The 26217-nt window shown below is 39.7% G+C and overlaps 1 protein-coding gene across 13 annotated transcripts in view; it reads right to left on the bottom strand.

Moving 5' to 3' along the window:
• Nucleotides 1-26217, bottom strand: part of LAMA2 (laminin subunit alpha 2) — a 4753606-nt gene that overhangs the window by 3445792 nt on the left and 1281597 nt on the right. The gene's annotated exons all lie outside the window — the stretch shown is intronic.

Genomic DNA, 26217 nt, shown 5'->3' with positions numbered 1-26217 from the left:
AAGAGCACACGCTATCCTCAACCTCAGCCTTTATCTCATATTTTGTCTATGACTGCACTTAATTTTATTGTCAGTAGTTGTGTAACTTCTTTTCAATTCTGCCCTGTTTACTTTCATGTTTTTTTTTTTTTTTTTTTTCAAATCATTAACTTCCTCTGTGCTGTGGCAGTATTTGGCATTTAGGAAAAAGAGTTTGCTTGAAGGAGGACTTGCATATTTAAAGTCCTGAAACAGTACAGAGCAACAAAATGCATGACAATTTCCTTCTGAGCAACAGAGAATATTTGGCTATTTATTTTCAGACATACACTTTACAGCTGACAGGCTAGGATAGAAACATGAAAGAAACCACTAGGTAACATTTCTTTAACAAGTAATGTGCACAAAGAAAATAATATTAATAGTAATAATAAAAATTGAAACAAGTTAACAAGCAGCTTAGTACTGAACCAACAAAGCTTGGCAAGACTTCACCAGATTGAAGAAGGGAAATTAAGGACACTGCAGCTATGTTAAATTGCCTTTTAATCACTTTATCTCACTTGGGAAATGTGAATGTAGAGGAAATTACAACAATTAAGGGCAGTGTGCGTAGGGATCAAGTCTGTGTTATCATAGTTACAGTCAAATTAAAAGCAATCATATTTTTGTTCACTCAATAAATGCAAATTAAATGCCATGCTCCATATTTAATAACAATGAAAAATCTAGTTAGGATAAATTTGCAACAGATACAATCACAGACCCAAGCAACCAAGTGATATGTTATTGAAGAATTCTATTAATTTAAAATAATCAGACAAACAGAAACTCACACTCTGCTTAATTTATATTTTTGGGACTTAGTAACATTATTTTAAAGGCTTTTAATGCACAGATATTAGCTAACTGTATTTAATCATATGGATGTAGATCTGTAGAACAAAAATGCTATACATTTCAGACTAAAGTAACTTCAATCCAAATACTCACTTCCAAAGACAGAAAGTCCATGCTTTCATTTTCATACATCAAATTTCTTATATCCTGAAGATTAGCTGGATCATGCATTTGATGTAATGTGCAGAAAAAAATGTATTAGTATTTGGTATCTACATATCTGTGGCTTTAGTCTTGCAGAACTAAACATCAGATGTCTCACGTTTTTTTTTTTTTTTATTGTTCCAAAGCCACCCTTTATCTCTTCCATTTATCATTAATCTAAAATTATTCTGCGAGTGTTAATATATTTTTCCATAAAATATCAAACAATACCAAACCCAAAATAGATAAAAAGTATGATGCACTGTAAAATTTATCCTAAGCATTTACCAAAAAGATTGATTTACTTTGAAAATATGCAAGCATTATATTGCTGCCCTCTGGAATTATTGACAAACATGTTAATCTGTAGATACCTAAGTCTGCCTAGCTTATGGATTTTTTAGATAGCATGCTTATCATAAAATTCTAAGATCATACCCTGCCATCATTTTTCTAGTAAGTTCACAAGCATGGATTCTTGATCATGTTTCTAATTTCAGTCACAGGTTAGAATACGAGTATTTGAAAAGCACAGAGACAAGCCAGCCCATACACAGAGAAAGACTTCAGCTTTATTGCAGGTGATCCAGATTCAGAAACAAGTGAACATTGTCAAATGATCATCTGGGAAAGGAAGAAAACAGCACATTCTTGAACGGGGACAGTGTGGGCAATCTTGTGTCACATGCCTATCCATGCTGCAGTCTAGATCTAACATGATCTTTGTGCCAATGATCAAGGAAGAAAGTGACACATTCAATGATGATAGATATACTTACTACAGTATGTATGTATGCATCATGAATACTGCTCTAAGTTCAGTCAGTGCAGGGAGAAGGGACAGCTCAGATTGTGAATCATCCCTTAGTACTTGTATTACTAGTGTTTGTGTTTTTTTTTTTTTTGCTTTTTGTCTGAAAAGCCTGTCTGCTTTGGTTACATTCTACCATTTATATTAGTATAGATTTTGTTCAGTAAAATTGGATACACGTGTAAGAGCCTTAGAGTAGTTGACTGGTGGCAGTGTGGTAACCTAAAAGTGTAGTCAGAAGGGGGCACAGCTAGTAAATTTGTCCTAGCCTTTACCAGGAGTATGTGTGTGTGTGTGTGTGTGTGTGTGTGTGTGTGTGTGTGTGTGTGTGTGTGTGTGTGTGTGTGTGTGTGTGTGTGTGTGTGTGTGTGTGTGTGTGTGTGTGTGTGTGTGCGTGTGTGTGTGTGTGTGTGTGTGTAAAAATACCCAGGTGTGGGTGTGTCAGCTACTTGGAACTGGGACACAGTGCTCCAAAGTGAGTCTTGTTTGGGATCTGGAGAGACAGAGAGTCCAGTCCCATGTCTGGAGTGTGTTTCCTGTGTGCTCTTGGGGGAAACTGTGCTTGATGTAGAGAGCTGCATTTGAATATGCTGTGTAAATCCATTCCTGTTCATAGTGACAGTCTCTCACCAGTGTCAGCAGTGAGGACTGAGGCTCCTTGATTACTGGCCCAGGGTAGAGAGGCCGTCACAAAGGGGATGAATTTTCTGAGACCACTATATTTCTAATGTCCATTGTAAAACTCTCATGTGATATCTGGCTAAAGGAGCCATCACAATGGAGGATGCCATTAGACTTAGGAGATGTAATATCAGTTGAGCCCGGGGGTACTTGAAGATCATCAAATCTGACTGATTTGACTCACGCTGAAGGTAGTTTCACTATCTGATGTTCAGTCTATATGGCAGCCTATGAATTCTGCAGTTTGGGTAGGCTGCAGTTTGCTCTTGTTGGTGTTTATAGAGATGCCCAAGTGGGTCAATAGGAATGACTGATTTGCTAGAAGTAGATCATTGGAGTTAGCTGTTAGAAGCCAGTCATCTGCATATAGGAATACTTTGACCCTTGAAGCCTGAGATAGGCTATCACAGCTGCTATTATCTTGCTGATCACCCAGGGGGCTGTTGTGAGACCGAACAGTAGCAATCTAAATTGGTAGTGACTGGCTCCCAGATGGAAATGGAGGAATTTCCTGGACTGCCTCTGGATGTTTATGTGATAGTAGGCATCCTAGAGATCTACAGAGCACATACAATCATCCTTTCAGAGCAGATGTACCAAGGACTGTACAGTGATCATCAGAATTTTGTCTGTTTTATGAAATTATTCAAACTGCTGAGATCCAAAATTGGTCTCAGGTCCCCTGTCTTTTTGGTACTAAAAAGAACCTTGAATAGACTCCATATTCTAACTGGCCATGGGGTACAGGTGGATGATTGTCCATCAACTTTTGACGTTCTGTTGCTGCAGATTCTAAATGATTGAGTGGAGTGTTGTGAATCTTTTGTTTGATTATTGAGGTTTCCAAAAAATGTACTGTATAACCTCTGGTAATGATTCTTAGAACATGCATTGGGAGTTATATTTTGCCAGGCTTGAGGGTATAAGGAAAAGCATTCCTTGACTGTCTCCAGAGTACAGCAGTTAGGGAAGTGTTCAGGGATGTTAATAAGGTTTCTCTGTGAAAGGTCCACAGAAACCTTGGTTTCACAGACTGCCTCTGCCTCTTGGGGGACGTCCTATGTAACTGCCTCCTACTCTGCCTTTGACAGTCATATTCCCAGAAGTGTTCTGGTGAAAACCTGAGATTTTTTGAACCACATTTTTCTTCCCCCTCTGATTCCTGGAGAATGATCTCTAAGGGGTTGAAAATGGATGCCAATGGCAGACAGTCTTTCCTTCCTAGTCATGTCTAGTAAGCATGTCCTTGACTTTCACTCCAAATAAGGTGGAGTCATCATATGGGGCATTTATGATATACATTTTAAAGCTTTCCACAAACTCAGAGAGCAGCATCTAAGCATGACAACATATCGTAACCACCATACTGGCTGCTCAGTCTGCATTAGAAAGCAGTCTTGTTGCTACATTTGAAGATGACTACATTAGAAAGCAGTCTTGTGGCTACATTTGAAGATGACTGTAGGTTAGACAACTGGGAATCCACACTTGTTTTTGGATATCCACTGGTAAGTTACCTGCCAGAGAATGTGAAAGTAATGTTATTAAATCTCTCTGGAAGCTTGTCAAGTGAGCCATATAGTTCAGGGCATAAAGACAAAAAGTGGCTGAAGCATGTGTCCATTTCCCCAATCTGTTCAATGGCCTAGACTACCTGTTAGGGTGATGACAGGGCATCTTTCCTCAGATGATTCCTTTTTTAAAGGCTGCTGCTACCACTACAGTATCTACAGGAGGACCCCTGGTGCAGAATTTCCCTTCTTTAGGGGCAACTAAAATTCTGTCTGGCTTCTTTGGAATGGGTTCTGCCACAGCAGGCAACTTCCACAGATTCCTTCCAGGTTTTCAGAGTGACAGGGTCGACTAAGGCATCAGGAGGAGGAACCACCCAGGATGTAGAAAGGCCAAACAGAAATGCTTGGAGAAATGCTAACTTATCATAAGAAGGGGTTTCTGTGGACCATCCCATCTGCTGTTTCATCAATTCAAGGATGTCTCTGAAGGAAACATCCTCAGGGATAGCCCTAGGAAAACCTTTTCTCCTTATCTACTAAGTCAGTGACTTTGGTGACAGACTCAGGAAAGAAGTCAATATGCTTTATTTTACAAGTCCTCTTCTGAAGAATATGTCTTGGGATTCCCAATGGGGACACATTTGAATTGGACATGGGACTCGAGTGCCAAGTGGTCTTGATGTGTAAGAGATCCATCTGTCTGTCCCTGTCTACTAGAATGTAAGAAGGAAGGTACAGTCTTCAGAGGAAGTCTGGGTGGATATGAACTCCTGGGGCATACTGGTCATCTTGGTCCAGCCAAGGCCCTCTCCACAGCCTCAAAAGCTGACTCAGTCATTGGAACCAAAGAGGAACCACCAATACTAATTGAGTCAGAAGCCCCCTTGATTACAATTGGCTGAGGGTCCCAAAGAGGACTTCAGAACCGAGCTGTTGAATGCTGAAGCACACAAGGAGTGGTGACGGCTCCAAAAATCTTAGGGTCAACTCTACCACTGCAGCTCCAACACAGATGCTTTGGTTCTGGGATTCCACTTGACCTAAGTGCATCAGAGTTAAGTGAGCGAATGAGGGGAGGTGATGAAGCCAAAGCCTCTAGGGCTGTTGATTCCAAAGCTGATACCACAGGAAGGCTGGATCCGATGTACACCAGCTCCAGGAATGAAGATGGTGTAGAAAGCTGAGAAGACTGAGCAGTTGGGGTGGAACAGGCTGATCCCAAACCTTTCCTTGGGTATGGAGCCAGGAGGACTCCCCGCTGAATCTGTGTCCTCATAAAGCTCCTCTTCATTCAGTTGATGTTGAATTCCAGAAGGCTCCTAGTAGATTTGCCAGATCTAGAGGATGAGGCTTTAAAATACATTTTTTAACATAGAAGAATGAAGCCTGGGACATATCAGTGCTGGAGTAAAGGATAACTTCGGAGGAGTCTGGATCTGAGCAACATTTGGATATTAATATTTTGATACTTTGGGTGCCGGATCAGTTATAGCTGTGGAGTCAAGAGACATTTTCTTAGTTTTCTCTGGGATGATACTCAGATCTTTGTCTTTTGATTTCTCATTCTCTTTTACTTTTCTTTCTCTCTTTTTTTCTTTGGATCTCTTCCTTTCCATACCCCTCTTCTTTTCAGTAGAAGTGGAAAAAGTGGATGCCCTCGGGTCCAAAGACATTTTGGACCCTGTCTGTGAAGGGACAAAGCCTTTCAAAATCAACTTCTCTTTACATCTTTGAAGAGCTCAGCTCTGGTGCCAAAAGCAGCACAAATGAAGCACGAAACCTGTAAATGAGAAGGCCCCAAGCAGTAAGCACACTGCAAATGTGGGTCTTGGGGTGGTATTTTATGCCCATAGGAAAAACACTTTTTAAAATTTGTATACGTTAGTACTTCAGTGATATGAAATTTTACTTATCAAAGAAGAAAATTTACTAGTAAACTAATTTGCTAATATTTTCTATATAAACATACACACACAGAAGAAAAACTATCAGAAAGGCTATACAGAACAGACTAATCTATATATAAAAGGTCTAAGTCCTAACCCTATGTAATACTGAACTGTCAAAAAATTTTAAAGGGAGGAGGAAGAAAAGCATTCACTTATCACAAATAATGATGAAGCTCTCGGTCCATGCATCTGTTTTACACAGGTGGTAAATGAGATCTGAGGTAGTTCAGGCAGGAGAGGGGAATTGTGGGTGGGGGAAGAGTCAGAGCTCTCAAATCCAAAGCTTTGGAATAAGGTGCCGAGGTCAGATGCAGCTAGATCCGACAACCCCACACATTGAATCAGATGAAAAAAGACAACATCAGACCAGTCCTTTAACTGCACACTACAGTGTATAGTACAATGTGCTCCTATGATCAGGCTGCTGTACAGCTTGACAGTATAGCACAGTATGGCACAGAACAGCTACTTGGTAAGTAATGCTTATTTATGAGATACCATACTCAGCTGCTGTTTGGAGTTTTTTCTACCATTCAAGAGTTGTGATGCCACACAATTCTGTATACACATCTGCAGAGAAGAATGATTGGAGTGATTACAAGCACTAAACCATCTGTAAGCACGTGGTTCTAATCCTGTATATTATCTTGTTGGAACCAGGCTGTAAGTAGCTGGTGTAGTGTTTGTGAACCATGCGTGATCTAGACGAACGGGGATATTTGCATATGGAAAACTATGGCTGTGGTATGCAGTTCTGTAATTTATCATCTCTATTCCAAGGACCACAATGTTCATGAATCTCACCCATCACACATATAATTATGCACCGATAGATGAAATGCACAGCAAATATGTACAGTACATTGTACAGAAAAATAATTAACGACATAAGATGAAATTTGTGCAACAGCAGATAGGATTGGTATTAACTCTCATGAATTAGAATTGCAGACATGTCTTGAACATTTAGAAATAAAACACAGAATTAAAAAACATGTCCTGTTAGTGCACAGTTATGTGATTTGTATCACAGTAAATTTTATGTGGTCTTTCAGTTGCAGTTCTAGGTATTACGATGTTGTAATTTTTTTGAAGGAAAAACATGGAGCATAGGTTCATAGGTTTGTACTAGGCTATCGGCCCTAGGGCCTATACAAGCCTAGCCATAACAATTCCATGGATATTTCTTCCCACAATATTTCTCAGGACCCCAGTCTAGCAGTGTAACTGACATGATCCCCGGGATGAATTTCCTATCTCACATCCAATCATCAAGGTTCCTTTTGAAGAGGGCCAAAGAGGCGCTCTGCTTGACATGTATGGGCAGTCTGTTCCAGAGTATGGGGAGTATCTGGGTCAGGAACCTATCCCTCCAGCATGTTTTGTTCATTGTGATGACAAGGTTTAGATCCCTGGAGTGTGTGGCTCTCAGGGATTGGGATTTCTTTAAGTGGAGCATGTCCAACAGCTCAGGGTTTGACATGGCCTTGTATGTTAAGCAGAGATTGCCTCTGAGTAGACGATATGCCACAGAGTATAGCTGGAGTTTTTAGACGGTCAGCATATGGCATCTGCTTTAGGCCTGTAATTCTTTTAGTGAGGTATTTCTGCAGCCTTTCCAGCTGTTGCAGATGTCTTGTAAGGTACATACCAAACAGGGCATTATACTCTATAATGGGTCAAATAAAGGATGAGTACAGTGGGACAATGGCCTCCTTTTTTCTGGATGAAAAGCCCTTAGTGATGAGGTGTGCCGCATAGAAGGATTTCCTGACTGTTGTGGTGATGTGGTTATCGAAGGTGAGACCACTGTCCACCTGTGTCCTTAAGTCTCTCATCATGCTTTTGATGTTTAGTGTACTGCCACCTATGTGGTAATTCATGGGTACATGTTTTTTTCCAAAGGGGATAACTATACATTTCTTGGCATTAAGCTTGAGCCCATGGCTCTGGCACCCGGCATCTGTTTCTGTAAAGCCCTTTTGTAGAATATTCATTTGGGGATTCAATAATGGCTCCCAGTTTGCAGTCATCTGCGAACTTTGTTAGCCAGAGTCCCTTAGTGTTGGCCTGTACTTCAGAGAAGTAGATGCCAAACAAGAGTGGTCCCAGGACTGAAACCTGAGGTACTCCACTTGTCACTTGTCTGGAGCTGAATTTGGAGTCGGCTACTTTTACAGTCTGGGTTCTGTCAGTAAGCCAGTTGGCAACCCATCGAGTGATGTAGGATTTATGCCCAGCTTAGTAACTTCATCTATGATTCCAGAGTAGGGGATGGTGTTGAAGGCCTTGGTGAGGGCCAGATAGGCTGTGTGGACTGCCTTAACCTCATCCACAGCTCTGGAGACTGATTCGAAGAAGTCAATCAGGTTCTGGAGACAAGATCAGCCCTTCACAAACCCAAACTAGGTGGGGTCCAGTGTTCGAAGGTTGCCAATGTCTTTGTTTATAAGTTCCATGATAATACGTTCTATGCCCTTGCAGATCAGGCTCATCAGACTGATGAGATGGTAGTTCCTGGGATCCAAGGTGGATCCCACCTTGTGGAGTGGGATAACTGTAGCTGTGTGCCACTCAGTGGGCATGAAGCCTGAGGTGAGGCTATGATTAAACATGACACTTAGGTGAGGTGCCAGTTCATTTAGTAGTTCATGTAGTATACAGCCCGGGATGTCATCTGGTCCCATGGATGCTGTATTCTTAGCTTTGGAGAGTGCGGTTTCTACCTGTGTGGCCGTGATTACTGGAATTTGGCAATCTTTTGGTATTGAGATGGGTTCTTTAGGGGGTGAGAGGGGGGTGAAGTTAGCACTAAATTAATCTGCCAGGATATTGGCAATATCCTGGGGATCAGTATATTTAATGCCATTCTGTTGTAGTTCAGAGCAGATCTGAGCATTGCCATTTAGATTCTTGACATAACTATAGAATGCCTTGTGGTCGTCTTTGAAATCCTTGGCAATATTATTTTCATAACTAGCTTTTGACGATTTTATGAGGGATCTCAGCTTCTTACCGAGGCTGTTGAGGGAGTTTTTTGCATCCTGGGATTTTCGTCTTTTCTACAACAGTTTCTTCCTTCTGTTGTATAGTTTGTTTATAGCAGGTGACCACCAGATTGGCTTCCTTTTTTTGGAGGAGAGCATCTTGGTTCTATTTGGGATGGCACGATTCATGCACGAGTGGATGTGCTCGTACAGTGCGTTAGTGTAGGCTTTAGCAGCCGGACTTTCAGATCCCGTCTGCATGGGTGTCATGAAGTTTGTCACTTCTGACTTCAGTAGCATGAAGTTGGTTTTGGAGAAATTTTTTAAGGAGGTTTCCTTACTGAGGGGTGGGGGTGGGATGTGGATGTCAAGGGTGATTTGCCTATGGTCAGACCTGACCAATGAGCGGGTGACCACTGGTGTGGAGCATCTATCTCCCATGGTGGTAATGACCAGGTCTAGGATATTGGAGCCCCTGGTGGGACAATGGATTAGTTGATCCAGGGCTTTGGAATTTATGAATTCCAAGAACCATTGGGAAAAGGAGTTGGTACCCAAGTAGTTTTCCCAGTTAATGGCCGGGTAGTTGAAATCACCCAGTATTAGGGTGTTTGGTTGTATCTTAATATTTTCCAGTATGTTTAGAAAGGTGTAGTGAGAATCTTGGGGCATGGTGGGGGATCTGTAGCAAGCTACAATTTGGACTGCATTCTTACCTAGTGTTAGTTGCACCTGGAGAATTTCAGATGCATTGTGTTGGGTAACTAGCCTGGAGGTGTGAATATCCTTGGTGAATATGGACACTCCTCCACCTTTAGTGTTTCGGTCTTTGTTTTGTGGCCGAAAAGTGTGGTAAGAGTTGTAGCTTGGTATTGCAGGCGTGTTCTCTGGAGCATTGAACCAGGTCACAGTTACTGCACAGATATTGATGTTCTCCATTTTTAGGAGTGCCTCGAGAGAGTGCATTTTGAGGTTTAGACTTCTAGCATTGAGTAGTATTAACTTCAGATTTTGCATGCTTGTATCTGTTACGGTGTTGGTTTTGTCCTTTGAACCTTGCCTAAAAAAGGCACTATAGGGGTAGCAAGAGCTTTAGCCAGTAACCTGAATCTCAATGGTGACAAGTGCAGACCATCTCTGTCAAAGCATCGTAGTTTGTCAATCATGTCTTCTCAGGCAGACAGATACTGGATCCCCTTTGAATGACACCAGTCACTTAGCCAATTGTTGAAGTCATTCATTTTGTCCTTATACTGTGGTATCATTCTGGGTGAAAGCAGGATGCTACTCAGGGATAGGGCATACCTGCCTAGGCTACATGATCCAAGAGCTCTTCCATGTCTCTTTTCATATAGTCCAGGGATGTACGTTTCAAGTCATTCACTCCAACATGGACAATGACAGAGTCGTGTTTGTACTTGTTGTGGAGTGACTTGAGTGCATGCGTTATGTGGCGGATCCTGGCACCCGACAGGCAGCTGACTGTAATTTTCTCCTTGTTCAACTTGGTGAGTGGGACATCAGTGTGCCTGACTATAGAGTCACCTATGACTAAAGTGTTGGGTACATTGTCTTGCCTTAGTGGCTGTTGTTGGGTGGCACACTGGTGTTGTGAGCTATGTGTCACTTTAGTTGCGACTGATGTTTGTTTGCATTTCAGATTCGGAGGTCCTTGTTGCTTGGGCAGGTTAATGTTAAGGGCCTCCGTATATGTGGGTTTAGTGTTGCTATGTGTGGGTGTTGATGGTGTGGGTTTTGAAGGGCTATGAGTTCCTTGAAGTGTAGTGCAGGTGTTAACCTTCTCCTCTTGACTGTATCTTGGCCGGAGAGAGCTTTGCTTCCAGTTTGGCTATGTAAGTGCATCTCTCGAAGGTTGTAGTGTTGGGTGGTAGGAGGAGAGGGTTGTCTGTGTACATGAGGCAGTTGCCGCATTGCCCTAGTATGCCCAGATTCATCAGGTGGACAGGAGAAATCACTGGAAGCTGACCCTTCGACATGCCTGTTTAGGTGCTTTTTTTTGAAAAAGTACAAGAGCTATTTTCCCCTTACCTTTGCAAGGTACTTTGCAGTAATAGGCTGTTTAGAGCCTACAATTAATTTCTCCTTATTGAGAAGGAGAGTTGAGTGCTTGTATCAGTTTCAGGCTTCCTAGTGCTTTCCAGCAGGTTCTAGAGCAAGTGCTAGTCACAGGGGTTCAGATTTTAGTGTTACTACTGAGAAATCAGCTAGTTCTAAGGGAAAATTTGAAGAGCAGACTTTTTGGCACCTGGAATAGTTTAACTGTAGCCCCGCGGTGCTTGCACAATGCGAAAAATACACAAACACACGCATTTTTAAGCCAGAAAGTTGAAAGGGATAGAAATCAGCCCAAAAAGGCTAATAAAATTACAATTTCAGAGCTGGAAACTACTCCTCTTTAGATAGGCAGTACAATGCTCACCACTCCCACTGGTAAGTAGTAGGACTTTCCTCTACCACAGCAAGGTCTGGATAGCTCTGAACACAGAAAATAAAGTCCTGAGACAAGCAAAGCCTGGGATCTGGACTGGCTAGGAAAGGTGGGAAATGAGCAAACAAGATAGTATTTTATTTATTTATTTATTTTTGGTTAAAACAGGCTAAACAATGCAATAATACAGTAAATAAACACAGAAAAGGCTAACAAACTTGAGTGTGTAGTCCTAAACAGTAAATGCAATTAAAACTCAACAAAATTAGCAATTTAAAACTTTTTTAAATGAAGCAAGGCAAGTGAACAACTGAAAAATGATTTAAGAGGCAGAAATACAGCAGAATAGGTAGCTTGTCTACATATACAGAGAAGTCTATATATACAGAAAATCAGCTAAATCACACAAACAATTCAGATGCAGTGCAACCTAGAGCACTTGAGTTGTAGCAATATTAAGGCAAATACAGTTATAATAAATCCACTAAAATATACTATATATTTCCAAGATGTTTGAGAAGCACAGTCAGAACACAAGGAGATTCAGGCAATTTTTTTTTTTAAGAAAGGGAGAAAGGAGGAACAGAAGACCTTCTCAGATGTTCTCTCTGTATTAGGTAGAATGAGCTAATGACACTAGACTGGGAGGAGTGTCCCAGATCAAATTTACAGTAGGGTCGGGCAACTGCAAAGCCATCAAGTATAACAGCAAGACATCAACAGGGAGGGAGAGTGAGGACCAATACTAAAGCTATTAGCCTACACTCTTTAGACAGTAAACACTACAGAAATCTTTATGACAGCACTGAGCCACAAAAAGCACTGTTAAGCAGACAGCCAACGATCATCTGAATTCTATGAAAACAGGGCAAAAAAATTAGAATTAAAAAAAAAAAAGTCAATGCGCTAGTTAGTCTGCCAGTTGGCTTAGAGGATTAACAAGCTGCTAATGAGCTTTTTCTTTTTGTCTAGTGGTGAAAGGTTCGACTCCCTCACCTCCATTGCCTAAATGAATGACTCTGAGCAAGTCACTTAACCAGACACCACCCATGAGCAGAGTGTGAAAACAGTCCATGAAGATCAGTGCTCTATCCTGGAAAACAAATGCAAATAAAAAAAAAAAAACAGTTCGTTAGACTAGAATTCAGAAACTAATTTAGTGTAACTAAGGCTATGATGTAGATTATACTTTTGCTTGCTCACTTAGTTACCAACTTCATTTATTTATTTTTATGCTTGGAAGAGCCAACTGTCTATCAGTGGAGGGTATAAATTCATGCACAGAATGCTGAAATGTAACAGTTTATGACACAGCAGTGCAGCTATGAGTGAATAAATGTTTATATGCTAATCAAATTAGAGTGTGATGAACGTGATGACTAAATTCTAATGAATGCAGGTGTTATAGAGAGAAACAAAGGTGGGTCTGACCATAATGGATTGCAGTAAAATAGATAATTATTGTAAGTCTGTTCTAATTTAATATGCTGTAATGGATTTAGTCCCATGAACAGATGTGCTGTGACAGAGTGGGAAATGACATCATAGTTAACATTCCTGTTGCGTCAGTGAGGAATGGATTGACTTGGTAACATTTTCAAGTGTTTAGTCGGTTCTGCCAAGAGCAGGAACAATGTGGTTATCAAATTTAACCTGACTGACAAAGGGGCAACCAATTAGTTATGTTTGAATTAGCATTCTTTATGTCATATCTAACTGCTCAGTGCATACTACAGCTCTTTAGATATTAATCCATTTTTTCCATTTTACCTTTAAAATTTGTAACATTTGTCCAATATCTCCAGTCATTAGAAATCCTACATTCTGCCTCTCAGTAGTCATCTTGAGATTAGAGCTTCTGTTTGCTACTGGTGAGAGGAGTATAGTGGCATTATGTCCTGCAAATTGCTGAACACCAAAAAGCCTGATAACTGCTTAATAGGTTCGAACTTGGAATTTCTGCTACTGTTTTGCTCCTGGTGAGAAAAGGAGCAGAGGGCATTGATTCCAGACTGTCTGTAATTGGGCATTGAGTGTCTGTGTGGGAACTTCCAGATTGGTTCTGTTGCTATTCAAGACATATTCCAGGAAGAAGTATACAACAAGCCTACATATCCATGCATTATCTCAGACAAAACTGCTGATCACCAAAGCGTATGTAGCCTTCTTTTCCTTTTGTTATCTTGGGGTTATAGTTACTGTTTTGCTTCTGGTGAGAAAAGAAGCAAAGGGGCTTTGTATCCCACCAATGTGAAGCTGTGGTGAGGCCAGCACTAGTAACAGTCAGGTAGTAGCCAGTTTGGTGAATCCCCATTATCCATAATGCTTGACAAGGCGAATTCATTCTTTTCAGTAAGTGCTGCTTGATTAGCTACTGTCTGACCTAACGTCAGAATGCTTTACTAAATACTTCAGCCATAAATTGTCAAGGTCTGCTACTGTAGTTTCTCCCCAAGTGTTTGGCAATGACTTATATAGACACATATACATTTTTCCTGTAAAAGTACACTTCAATTTCATCAATACCTAATTGCACACTGAGCAATCAATTTGTTCAGTGACAAGCACTGCCCGTAGAGCTGCAAACCAGATATTCCTGACTTTGTATTCTAACCACAATTATCTAATCAACAAAAATGTCAGTTGCCATGGATATGAACTTTCCCCACTCTCTCTGTTACCACCTTAGTGGATATGGGCATCCTGAGGCAATGCAAAAACTGCCTCATGTTTACTGACAACAAGATCATTCTCAAGCAGACCGGTAAGGCATGTGAGAGATGTATTTACACAATGTCACTGGAGGTAAAGGTCTCACATAAAAGCACTCCTGATGTCATTCAGGTTGTCAGTAGTACACATGTTGCACTCTTCCCACACAGCATGAAGCAGGCACACAGAACACATATACTGAGGCACTAAATGCAACCTTCCTAAACCCCAAAGGCCTTCTAGATAAAGCACACAACAAACACCCTCTGCAGCCTCAAATGCACTGTTTTAAAACAACACCCATATTAACACATACAGCCTCATCTCATGGAGCCTCTACTTCTAAGGCCATAAGGCAAGCCACCACACAATCCAAAATTCAGGACATTAGGGACTCCACTGTGAGACGCACTAATGCTCCTCTCATTAGGATGAATAAGGAAAAAGTCACAATCAATTTCTTATCAAGGGCCAGGATCTCCCACATTGCACATGAACTCTGGTCATTGGACTGCATGTACCAGTAGTCAATGTGGGTATAACTGACCTGAGACATATCTTGCTTGACTATGAAATTCTCCCCAGGGATCACGTCAGTCGCCCTGCTAGACAAGGGTCCAGGAAAGTAAATAATGTGGGAAGAAATAGCCAGGGAATTGTTATGGCTAGGCTTGTATAGGCCCTAGGGCTGATAGCCTAGTACCAACCTATGAACCTATGTAAAGAGAAACATCATGGAGTTCTTACAATACTTGTCCCTGGCTGGTATGAGCCTAGCATTGAGCAGCACTCTAACTTCTCCAAGGATGGTGCCACAATACGAACAGAAGATGATAGACTTTAATTATTGGATTAGTTTCTTGTGTCATTCTAAGGGGGTGCAATATTTTTCAACATGGAAGGAAATGGTCAACAGACTGTACTGCTTTGCCAGGGGTGGTCTGCACCTCTCCCCTCGAGGCTTTTGAATATTATCTAAAACATTGTCCTCCCCCAGAGTGCCTTTTTAGGCAAAGCAAAGCGAAAACTACATCTGACATAATAAATCAAAATCAAGAAATATCTAACGTTGTTACTGCTCAGTGCTAGGGTTCCACTCCCTAAAAGCTTCCACACCCTAGAGAGTGGTGATGCCTGTGCAGTCACTGAGACATGGTTTAAAGCCAGGGAGAGAATTCCAACAGTACAAAGCTATAATGCCTTCCACACTTTTACACCAACTACTATATAGGCAGGAACTAAAGGCAGAGAAGTCCCAGTTTATAACAAAAGTAAATATACCTCAAGACTGCTCAGACAGGATGATGCACTTCAGCTTATTCACATTCAAATCAACATTTGCAAAATCGGATACCACTTCGTGCAAGCTATAGGTCCTCCTCCATGAACCAGGAAACCCATAACATTCATTTAAGCTTACTGGAGACACTCACCATCCAACCCAATAACATATTCACTGGTGACAATTAACCCACTATTAACTGGGAATCATATATGATGCCAAATGTACAGGTACAGTTAGCCCTGGATTTTGTAAATACCCACTCCCTGGACCAGATTGTCAATATGTTGACCAAGAGTGCAAACATACTGGATCTAATGCTCACAAATATGTGAGAGATCTGCACAGCCCCTAGTTTAATGTCCTCTCTGCTGATGTCAGACCATTTGGTCTACTTTGAAGTAAAAGCAAAACCCAGAATACCTGCTAACACTGGAATGTTCAGGAACTACTTTAAAACTAACTTCCTACAATAGTAGTAGTAAGCAATAACCAGGCAAAATTTCAAGGCCTCAAACTTGCTCCTTATGTGAAACAGTTCAGAGAAGCCCTATACAAGCTTGCTAATAGCTTCATAGAGGCAACTGTACCTACCAGGAATAAGTATAAAACTAACCCAAAAAAAAAACAAGCCACCCTGGTGAAATCACAACCTCATCAAGCTACATAAAAGAAGGAAGAAAGTTATGGAAAATATTAGGAAATATAGTACTCATCAGGATATAAGCACTCTTATCAACGTAAACAGCTCAGAAGACAAACAAAGTCTACCAAAGCCAAATCTGAAGTTAAAGTGATGTCCCAGGCCAAGGACGACCAAAAGACATTCATTAGTTATGTTTGCATCTTCAAGGGAAACACATAATTATGTGTAGAGTTCTCTAATATTAGAATTGTCTATACTGAGCCAGAAGATACAGCAAACCAAATAGTAGTGAAATTCAGCTCTAACTCTAGCTTTGTCTCTCTCTCTCTCTCTCTCTCTCTCTCCTCCTGCAGCCACCTCCCCACAGGAAATACGATCAAATACAACTCCCCTACTATTCCTAGGGAACAGGTCTTCAATGTTCTATTTCTAGGGGACAGATCTTCAGTGCTTTCTTTAAGGTCCAGACAATATCCCAGGCTGCCTTCTAAATGGCATGAAAAATGACCTATCATACCTGCTGGAATCACAATTTAACCACAGTCTCCAAACAGGCTTCCTGTTTCATTAATGGAAAACAGTGACCATCATCCCTCTGTACAAAGCTGGGCCATCTATAAATCCTGAAAACTACAGACGCAAAAGTCTCACTGGTCTCATATGCAAAGCTATAGAAGTAATTATAATGGAAGTGATCAATAATGGCATAGGAAACCTCCAGACACTGGACCCAGCCCAGTCTGATTTCATCAAGGGCAAATCATGCTTACTCAGTCTGGTAGACTTCTTTGAAAAGGTTACCAAAGCAAAGGAGGATGGCAAAATGATTTAACTGCCTACCTTGACTTGGCCAAGGCATTTGATATAATATTCCACTCAGGCATTGTTGACAAACTCAAGAGAATAGGTATAAACCCTTATGTCACCCAGTGAATAGCCAGCTGACTCCCAGACATAACCCAGGAAGTTAGAATTGGGAAGTTCATCTCTACAAAGAGGCCATTCGCCACCAGAGTCCCTCACAGATTGGTCCTGGGACTGCTCCTTTTTGGCATTTACTTCTCTAAAGTCAAAGCCAATGTCAAGGGCTTCTGGCTGACCAAACTGGCAAATGATTGCAAATTAGGAGCAGTAATAGAATCTCTCACTGACACTAGTATTCTCCCAGAGGGATTGCAAAGAGAATAACTAGTGTCAAAGTTATGGACTAAAACTAAATGCCAAAAAATGCTTAGTAGTATCCTTTGGGATGTGAGCCACCCCAGCAACTGTCATATTGCAATACACCCCTATGAGTCAACCCAGTAGTTGGGGACTGGGGAACACATGTAGACAGTAATGTTACCTTTGATCATCATGTGTCTATTTTAGTGAGGAAATCATTCTCTGTTGTGCAACTTATAAATAAAGGTATGGCATCTATGTTCAAGGAGGTCATTGTTCCACTGTATTCAGCATTCATCAGACCTATCATTGAGTACAATGCTCCCTTTGGTATGTACCTAACCTGGCATATTCAACAATTGAAATATACAAGGAAGTTCCTCACTACAAAAATACAGGGCAGAAAATAACATGACCTATGTAGACCATCTGAAAGCTCTATCCCTGCATTCTGTTTCCTGCAGGCTGCAGAGGGAAGATCTATGCCTGGCATATAAGACATTTCTAGACCATACTCTGATTCACTTCCTTCATATCTGCAAAACAAAAAGCACCAGAATTACCCATTATAAATACTTAACTTTGCCTATGATATAAATAGGACCTGCTGGAGAAACAGGTATTTATTCCAGAGACTACCCCTTCTATGGAACAGATTCCCTGTCCATGAAAAACAGAGTTCCTCCCTTACCCAATTCAAGTGCAACTCGGACAAGAGGATAGGGAACAGGAAGCTCATCCCTGGTTTAGCACCTATGTTTCTAATGGACAAAGGCAGCCTCTAAATTTCTAAATTTCTATAGGTACGACCCCTACTATGTTTCTTTCCCCAAGCCCCAGCTTACAATTACCAAGGGTAATGGCTAGGCTTAAAAATGTCTCAGTGGTTGTTAGCCAGATACACAACTATGACCCCATATAAATCTAATCAATAACACACTCCTAAGAGTAGAACCAGTTTTCTTTCCCCTAAGGATAGAAAATTGAGTAAAATCTGAGTAAAACTGGCTTGGCTTGTAAGGGCTCTTGAGCCCTTATCAGGCCCATCCCTAAGTACAATGCCCCTTTTGGTATGTGCCTGACCAGGCACACGCAGCAACTGGAACATCCACAGAGGTTCCTCACAAAAAGAATACAGGGAGTAAACATCATGCCCTATGCAGATCATCTCAAAGCCGTATCTCTATACTCTGTTTCCTACAGACAGTGTGAGGCGATCAATGCCTGGTATACATGGAATACTTAGATCTCACTGTGCTGGACCTTTTGCATATCTGTAAAATGTGTATTATGAGAATTACTCAATCTAAAGAATTATACTTTGCTTGTGACATAAATAGGACATCTTGGTGGGACATGTATGTGTTTCAGAGAATCCTCTTTCTGGAACAGGCTTCCCATCCTTGTGAATCATAGGTGTAACCTAACCCTGTATAAGACAAAACTGCAACAATAGATAGGAAATCAGAAATACACCCTGGGTGTAGCACCTATGTCTGTAATGGACAGAGGCAGGCTGTAAATCTTGCCCAAGTTTACATATACTCCTTAAAATAACCTCTAATGCACATAAATTTGAAAGATACAATTGGGTTGCTTGACATGGCTTGTAAAGGTCTCAGTGGTACTTAACCTAGTATATACCTATGAACCTATGGAACTATTGCTACTTCACAATGATTCAATATGTGAGACGTATAAGTATTTACTGAACATGGAAGCCACCTTCCTACCTCAGAACACATCACTAAACATAACACACACACACACAGACACTCACATGCTCGTACACACACACACACACACACACACACACACACACACACACACTCACATATGCATGCATTCACATGGCACACTGCAACTCCACTAAATAAACTTATGCTGAGAATATTGCTTAAGAAACTTCAGCCATTAGTTTACACAGCACACACGCAACTTCAACCTGCACATCCACAGCCAGTACACATACCTCAAAGAGACATAAGGGTCCAGACTCCAACCTCTTAAGACCCACTGAGACTGCATTTAACAACAGTTTCAATTTAGTAATAGGTGATACTATTGTTAGGCACTCGGACACCACCCTTACAGGCTGGATAAGAATAAGGTGACAGCTAGCTATCTTTTCAAAGCCAGGACAAAAGCTATAATAAGGGCTCTTCAAACCCTCCTAGCTGACATATATGATTATGACCTCACAGCAGCCCATGCTGGGGTGAATGATTTTAGGCACTCTAGTCAGAGGGACATGCAAAAGGATAAGATTGAGCTTGCTGTCCATGTGTCTGAAGCAGAAAAGGCAGTGGTCTTAAATGGTATTTTGCCATCACCCAGAATGATGCTGAGATTCAAAGATAAGAAGATTGGCTTCAATAAGTTGAGGATTTTGGGTCCTCTAGTAGGACAGCTAACTATTTGTATGATGGAGCTAACATTTATTATGTTAAGGAATTGTTGGGCATGTTGGCTATGTAGTTGGTGTCATTCTAGGGAGATCCAGCATGTGTCAGCTTGGGATGAAATTGGTAATGGTTCTTCTTGCTTTGCCAGTGATGGTCTACACCTGTTATGAAAAGGCTTTTACATTCTGGGTAAAGCCTTTGCTGCCCACATAGTGCCTGTTTTAAGCAGAACATATATGATTGACATTCCAACAAGTAAATTATAATGCCAGAAATTTAAACAAAAAATGCCCACACTTCTCGCCTGCAACTTGAACACATTAATATATGTGTAGTTACACAGACATGGTATAAAAACAATGAAAGCACTACCTCTGTTCTTGATTTTAACACCTATCATTTATTCAGACTTACTAGCAATTGTGTGAGAGTATAAATATTTGTCAAGAATATCATCACCTCATGACAGATTCTTTGAGCCATGACATTTGCTCTCAATATTGACCAAGTCACACTAAACAAGATTACTCACCACTTCATAGCTAGCTAAAAATATCCTCTATAGTCTCTTCTCAGCATGATAACCATCTTACTACGTCATATGAAATTGTAACTAAATCCAACTCCTTTTACTAAGGGGCCTCAAGTATCCATTAATAAACTGGTTGATCTACGCTGCCAGTGGTCAATATGTCCAACACTTAAATAAAAAAAAAATCTATGGTGGAATACCCATAGACATACATTACATAACAAGAGAAGGAATCAAATGATTTATTTATTTATTTAATTGTTTATTATTTACTGGCATTTGCTTACTTGATTTGTCTGACTGGGCAAATAAAGTTATCCTTTTCAGTGGAGATCCAAGGAGAAAAGCTCCAAAACACTCTTACACAAAAATACATAAAGTATCATATATTTACCAAAGAGATGGTGTGAATTACAAAGGTAAGCGCAGGTATATAATTTTAAAAGGTAGACAGAGTTGCATCCACAATCTTAGAAAATTTTGCAGTATATATTAAGTTGAGCTAGACAGAGAGAATGGAGTAGACAGGATAGCATCAGACCCATTTGGGTAAAAGTCAAGAGATCGTTTGGAGAGAAGGTAGAGGGTAAAGTATAAGTGGTAGTCTGCAGAGGTGGAGTAAGGGGAAGAGTATGTATAGTCTAGTTAGTCAGAGGTACAGCATGGACATACTTAACGCTGACAAGAAGTCTTGCTCTACTAACCTTAGGAAACAATTAAGCAAACTAGTTAAGAGCTTAAAAGAACAATAAAGGAAGCCCAGAGGTGAATGTGAAATAGCCAGAGAAAACAAAAATAACTACAAATCTTCCTTTCATTATGTTACGATGTTAAGAACTACTACCTGAAAATGGTTGGAACTACTCCACACTAATACTGCCCACTCTGACCAAAAGGAAATGGATAATGTCTGAGCTGAAAAGTTTAGTTGGATGTTTACTCCACTCACAGCTATATCTATTCCACAGATTCCACAGCCACCCCACTTAATTATTATAAAACAAGTCCTGTCAGCTCCCCTTACAAGTTAAGAACACGTCATCCATACACCCAGAGAGCATTCCAGGCTGCTTGATATGGATATGGTATTTTGTTTACTGAAGTTTCAAAACTTTGAACATCATACGGCCGAGACATATGATCAAAGTTTTGAAACTCTGAATGTTTTGATCAAAGTTTTGAAACTTTGAATGTTTTGAATGGAGACCATCATACAGCACAAAACAGGAAATGTACCATTTTCCTCACTGTACTATAATCTGGTATATTTAGTTAGCAGAGGCTATGGGGGTGTAGAGGAGCTTGCCCCACTGCAAACATGTAAAAAAAAATATTTTAGTTTTGAAGTTTCAAAACTTTGATCATATGGTCTCGGCCATATGATGTTCGAAGTTTTGAAACTTCGGTAATCCGATAGGGATCTGGTACTATATATGATCTATCTGAACCCCTACTTAACATTTTTCATCTAATCCTTTCCACTTGTTACACTTTTAAATCATGGAAAACAAATGTTGCAATGTCTTTGCACAATTGTTGTAATGTCTTTACACAAGGGAAGTCCAACTACAGACCTTAGTAACTACAGAATCAGTAGTCTCACTACCCTTATATATAAAGCTATGGAATGCATTATCTCAGACCTCATTAATCTGCACATTGAAAAACTGAATGGGCAAAGACCACTGGACCCTCATAAATCCGGCTTTGTTAAAGGATGGTCCTATCTCTTTAACCTCGTTAATTTCTTTGAAAAAGTGAAGAAGTGGACAATAGTTATACAATTCATACTATATATCTGGTCATAGTCAAGGTCTAATAGACAAAACATCCTATTTAGGCATTACTGAAAAACTTGAAAATGAAATATATATCATTCTGCTGTGCAGTGTATATTTAAATGGTTGTTGTTAGAGTCATAGCTACTGCTTATAAAAGCAACAGAGTTATCAGTGCTAAACCACTGGGCTCACCGATGGACCCTCTATAATTCAATATGGATTTGTTAGATCTTCAGATCAACACTCCTGGCCTTTGGTCTTATAAGTTTACAGATGACTGTAAATTAGGAGTTCCTATTTGTTCTTTCAGTGACTCACAATTTCTTCAACATGGATTAGACATGTTAACAACTGATGCAAGGACAATGGTCTCAAACAAAATATAAAAAATGTGCTATAGTTCATTTTGATAAACAAAACATTTTCCCATACTATATAGTTCATGGTTTCAGTTATACCTGTGTTCAGGTCAGAGGCAATATTAGAACACAGACTCCATATTTGCATAGCATACCAACTAGCCAACACAAGAATCTAGAGACATCTTAAAAGTGTTCATAGAACTAAACCTACATATATGAATTGGGGGTTTACTCTTTTTTTGTTTGTCTTTTCAGCTTTTCCTGGTTAGGGGTCACAACAGTGGAACTCTGGTCTGCTAATGATTGGCAGTCGATTTTTATGGAGCCGAGTTGCCAGCCTGATGCCCAACCTTCAGCAAAGGCACGCCCATTCGCGCATGTCTTTCAGAGTCCACTCGACCACGGGGAGGACATGCAGACTCCACACAGAAGGCACTCCAGCCAAGAATCGAACAGGAGAACCTCTTGCTGTGAGGTAACAACGCTACCACTGTACCACCGTGGATAAGCAAGGAATGTTGTAAGAAGCAAATTTGAAACATCTTACAGTTCTACATGAACCAAGATGGTAACAGATATTACTATCTCATACCAATCTTTCAACATAGTTAACTCCAGACTCAACAATATTCTTATCTCCTCATTGTGTAAAGTTTTGAAACATAATCTGTCTCATTTAAAGTGGTTGTCAAAGGAAAATAAAGCCATGTGTTGAAATCTTTCTTAATAGTTAAGATTTTGAACATCGCATTGACATCTAGTAATTTTTTTGTACTCCACTGAGAAGAACTAAATCACCTTCAGAATAGGAGCAAAATATAAAAATGACTCAATACTTGGCCTAACATAAGTTACAAATAATATTCCAAGTAAAGAAGTAAATTGAAAACATCTTAAAATCTGGCCACATAATTTTAGGGCTTTAGATATGAATACTGAAACATTATCTTTAAAGTTCAGTTTGGAATCAGTGACCAAGATCTTTAAATAAGCAAGTACCCCCAACATAACTGTTCCAACTAAAATGTCAGGATTGATTTTCAGGGACCGAAAAGTCACAAAATTGTATTTATTAATATTGTTGCTAACCCCATTTAGAAATGTTACTATGCTAGAAAGATAGTTAAAGAACGTATTATAAAAATCAGTGTCATTAATAATAACTGATCCTATGTTGATATTATATGCATATTTGGCAATCCAAATATTTTTATGTGTAGGCAGAAAGGCAAACACCATGGTAAAAGTATCTGACTTAAAACAGATCCTTGAGGGATCCCTGAGTAAACTTCATCCATATGTAAATAATAGCTGCCAATTTTTACATTATTTCCTTTTAGAAAGTCATGAGTTAATCTAATTGTATATAAATATATTAATACCAAGTTTCATCATGTGTTCTATAACAAGTGACTATGATATCCTATCACATGCTTTAGAGAGATCTAAATTTAACAGAATAACACCCAGTCTATTATCCAAAACCCATGATCATAAAAACTTATTAGGTAGATGGAAGTAGAATGATTTTCCATATAGTCATGTTAGTAGATATGCAGAACATTGCCATGCCCAGGATTACCTCAAGTAAGTTCAAATGGCATCTTTCAAAACATCTGCAGAACAAGGAAGTATAACTGATAGGGCAGTAACTGTCCAGAATACAACTCCCATTTTTTGTAAACTGGAAGAATGTTAGTCTTTTTCTAGGAAGCTGGAACAAAATGTGACACACCTCTCCAATCAGACAGTATTGTAAGGACTCTAGGCACTCTTATTGATTAGTCATTATACTTTGACTATCATGTTACCCCAGTAGTTAAGAAAGCATTTGATTTTTAAAGGTGCCACCTCTAGATTTAAAGAAATCTTAATGTCCCCTTTCATGTATCTCATAAGACCCATTGCTGAGTATAATGCCCCATTTTGGCATGTACTTATCTAAACATATCACTCAACTTGGGAGACCTCAGAGTTTCTTAACTAAAAAAATATACATGGCCTCAAAACCCTAGATAACTGAATGGGCAGCTTCAGTTTCTTCCCAGGTCCATCCTATCAATCCCTCAATGAAGTTGGAAGGAACTTCTGGATGTGGGTTATTGGCAAGGCTTTATAATAGTCTGCATGCTGTTTGACTAATACTTACATGTGAACCTATAAAGCTATATTGCATTGCTATTCTGGTTTGTTTTTTGAGATGTTAATGTGATCCCATTTCAGGTAAGAAGTTTGAGTATATTCATTTGTTTTATTTTTTTCTCAACAGTATCTTTGTTTCCTTGCAAGTCAGATGAGTCATTGTGCAAATATCATCAACACCTGCATATGACTGTATGCAGGTAAATACTGCTATTTATACAGTCATTTGTTTACGGTCTACATGCAGCTGTGTTAATAGGGAACACCCCATCCCCTCCACTGTCATTTTGTTAACTGACAAACTATCACAAAAATACTGTCAAAGACTCCTCTCATCAAACCATGTCTCTTTACCCCCACTGTTAAACAAGTTAAAAACTGTGAGATTCAAAACTTATAGACCGAGAGAACAGATTCTGATTACTAGTTCCATTGTTTGATTAAAATAGAATTATTAACAAATAGCAATAAGCCTGACATGGTGGCTCATGTTGTGTTACTTCAGCCAGCAAATTCTGCGTGCTGACCTTACTGGTGCCAAATCTTTTAGAAGTTTTATTCCTATTTGCCTAACTTTTCTAAGCTGTTATTGTATCGAAGTGGTTGTTTTTACATCTACACAAGTTAGTGCATTCATTAACACCTTTATTTAAATGACTATAAAAATGTATCACTTACAGTGCTATTATGAAGACCTGCACAGCAGTTAGCACAGAGGACTAAGATTATAAGCTGCTAACAAACTGATTCCAACAGTACAGGGTTTTATTCCCTCAGCCTCCATTTGCCTAGCTGTGTGACTTTCAGCAAGTCAAGTAACTAGAAAGTGCTCATAATCTGAGTCTGAAAAAGGTCCAAGTAGATCACAGCTCTACCACTGTTAACAAATAAAAATATAAATAAATATATACATAAAGTTATTTGCACAAAATACTTTTACTAAACTGAAAATGTCACTTCTGTCCACTCAGTGAATGTACCTACTGTATTACCATGACCACAGAGGATATAGAAAGTACGGCAGGCTGTCTTATACCAGTCAAGTCAAAGGCACATAAAACACAAAAGGTCACAAATACAAGACACTGTCTCCACTGACAGCTGCAACAGGCTCAACAAGATACATTGCAGAATATTACTACTTTCAAAGGGTCCGTAAAATATATGTCTGCAATTTTTCAGAAACTAAAAAAAAAAAAATCAGTTAAAAGATGTTTAGGCAATTATTTATCACAACATGAGAAAAAATATTTAAATGTGCAAAAAAATGGCAATTAAGGTTAGCCACATGTTTATAGTACAGCTCTACAGAGCTAAAAAAGTATGTGTTTGTGTCTGTGTGAGTGTGTGTGTGTGTGTGTGTGTGTGTGTGTGTGTGTGTGTGTGTGTGTATGTGTGTCTTTCTTTAAATATATACACGTGTGTGTGTGTGTGTGTGTGTGTGTGTGTATCCAGTTAACCTGGATATTTCATTTAGGAGCATGGGAGAATGCTTGAAGACTGTTGCCACAATGCTACAAGAATACTTGCTGATGTAGAGAAGGAAACTGCTTGCATTGTTGCTAAAGCCTGCAAATGACGCGATAGAGCTTATCAAACAAATTGTTTTTCTGACTTTGTCATATCACTTAATAAGATCTTGTGTTTTTTTTCTTTTTTATTGCTAGAGATTATTTTGCAGCTAATATATTTATATATCTCTCTCTCTGATCAGTGCAGATGAAATGCTGTCAGTTTTACTCGGGCCATTTGATGTAGTAAGATAAACACTCAAGCC

Source organism: Protopterus annectens, chromosome 1.part0, assembly GCF_019279795.1.
Source record: "Protopterus annectens isolate FY-2018-M chromosome 1.part0, PAN1.0, whole genome shotgun sequence".
Taxonomy (NCBI): Eukaryota; Metazoa; Chordata; order Ceratodontiformes; family Protopteridae; genus Protopterus; species Protopterus annectens.
Note: the sequence above shows the minus strand (reverse complement) of the source record. Positions and strands in the feature narration are given on the sequence as shown.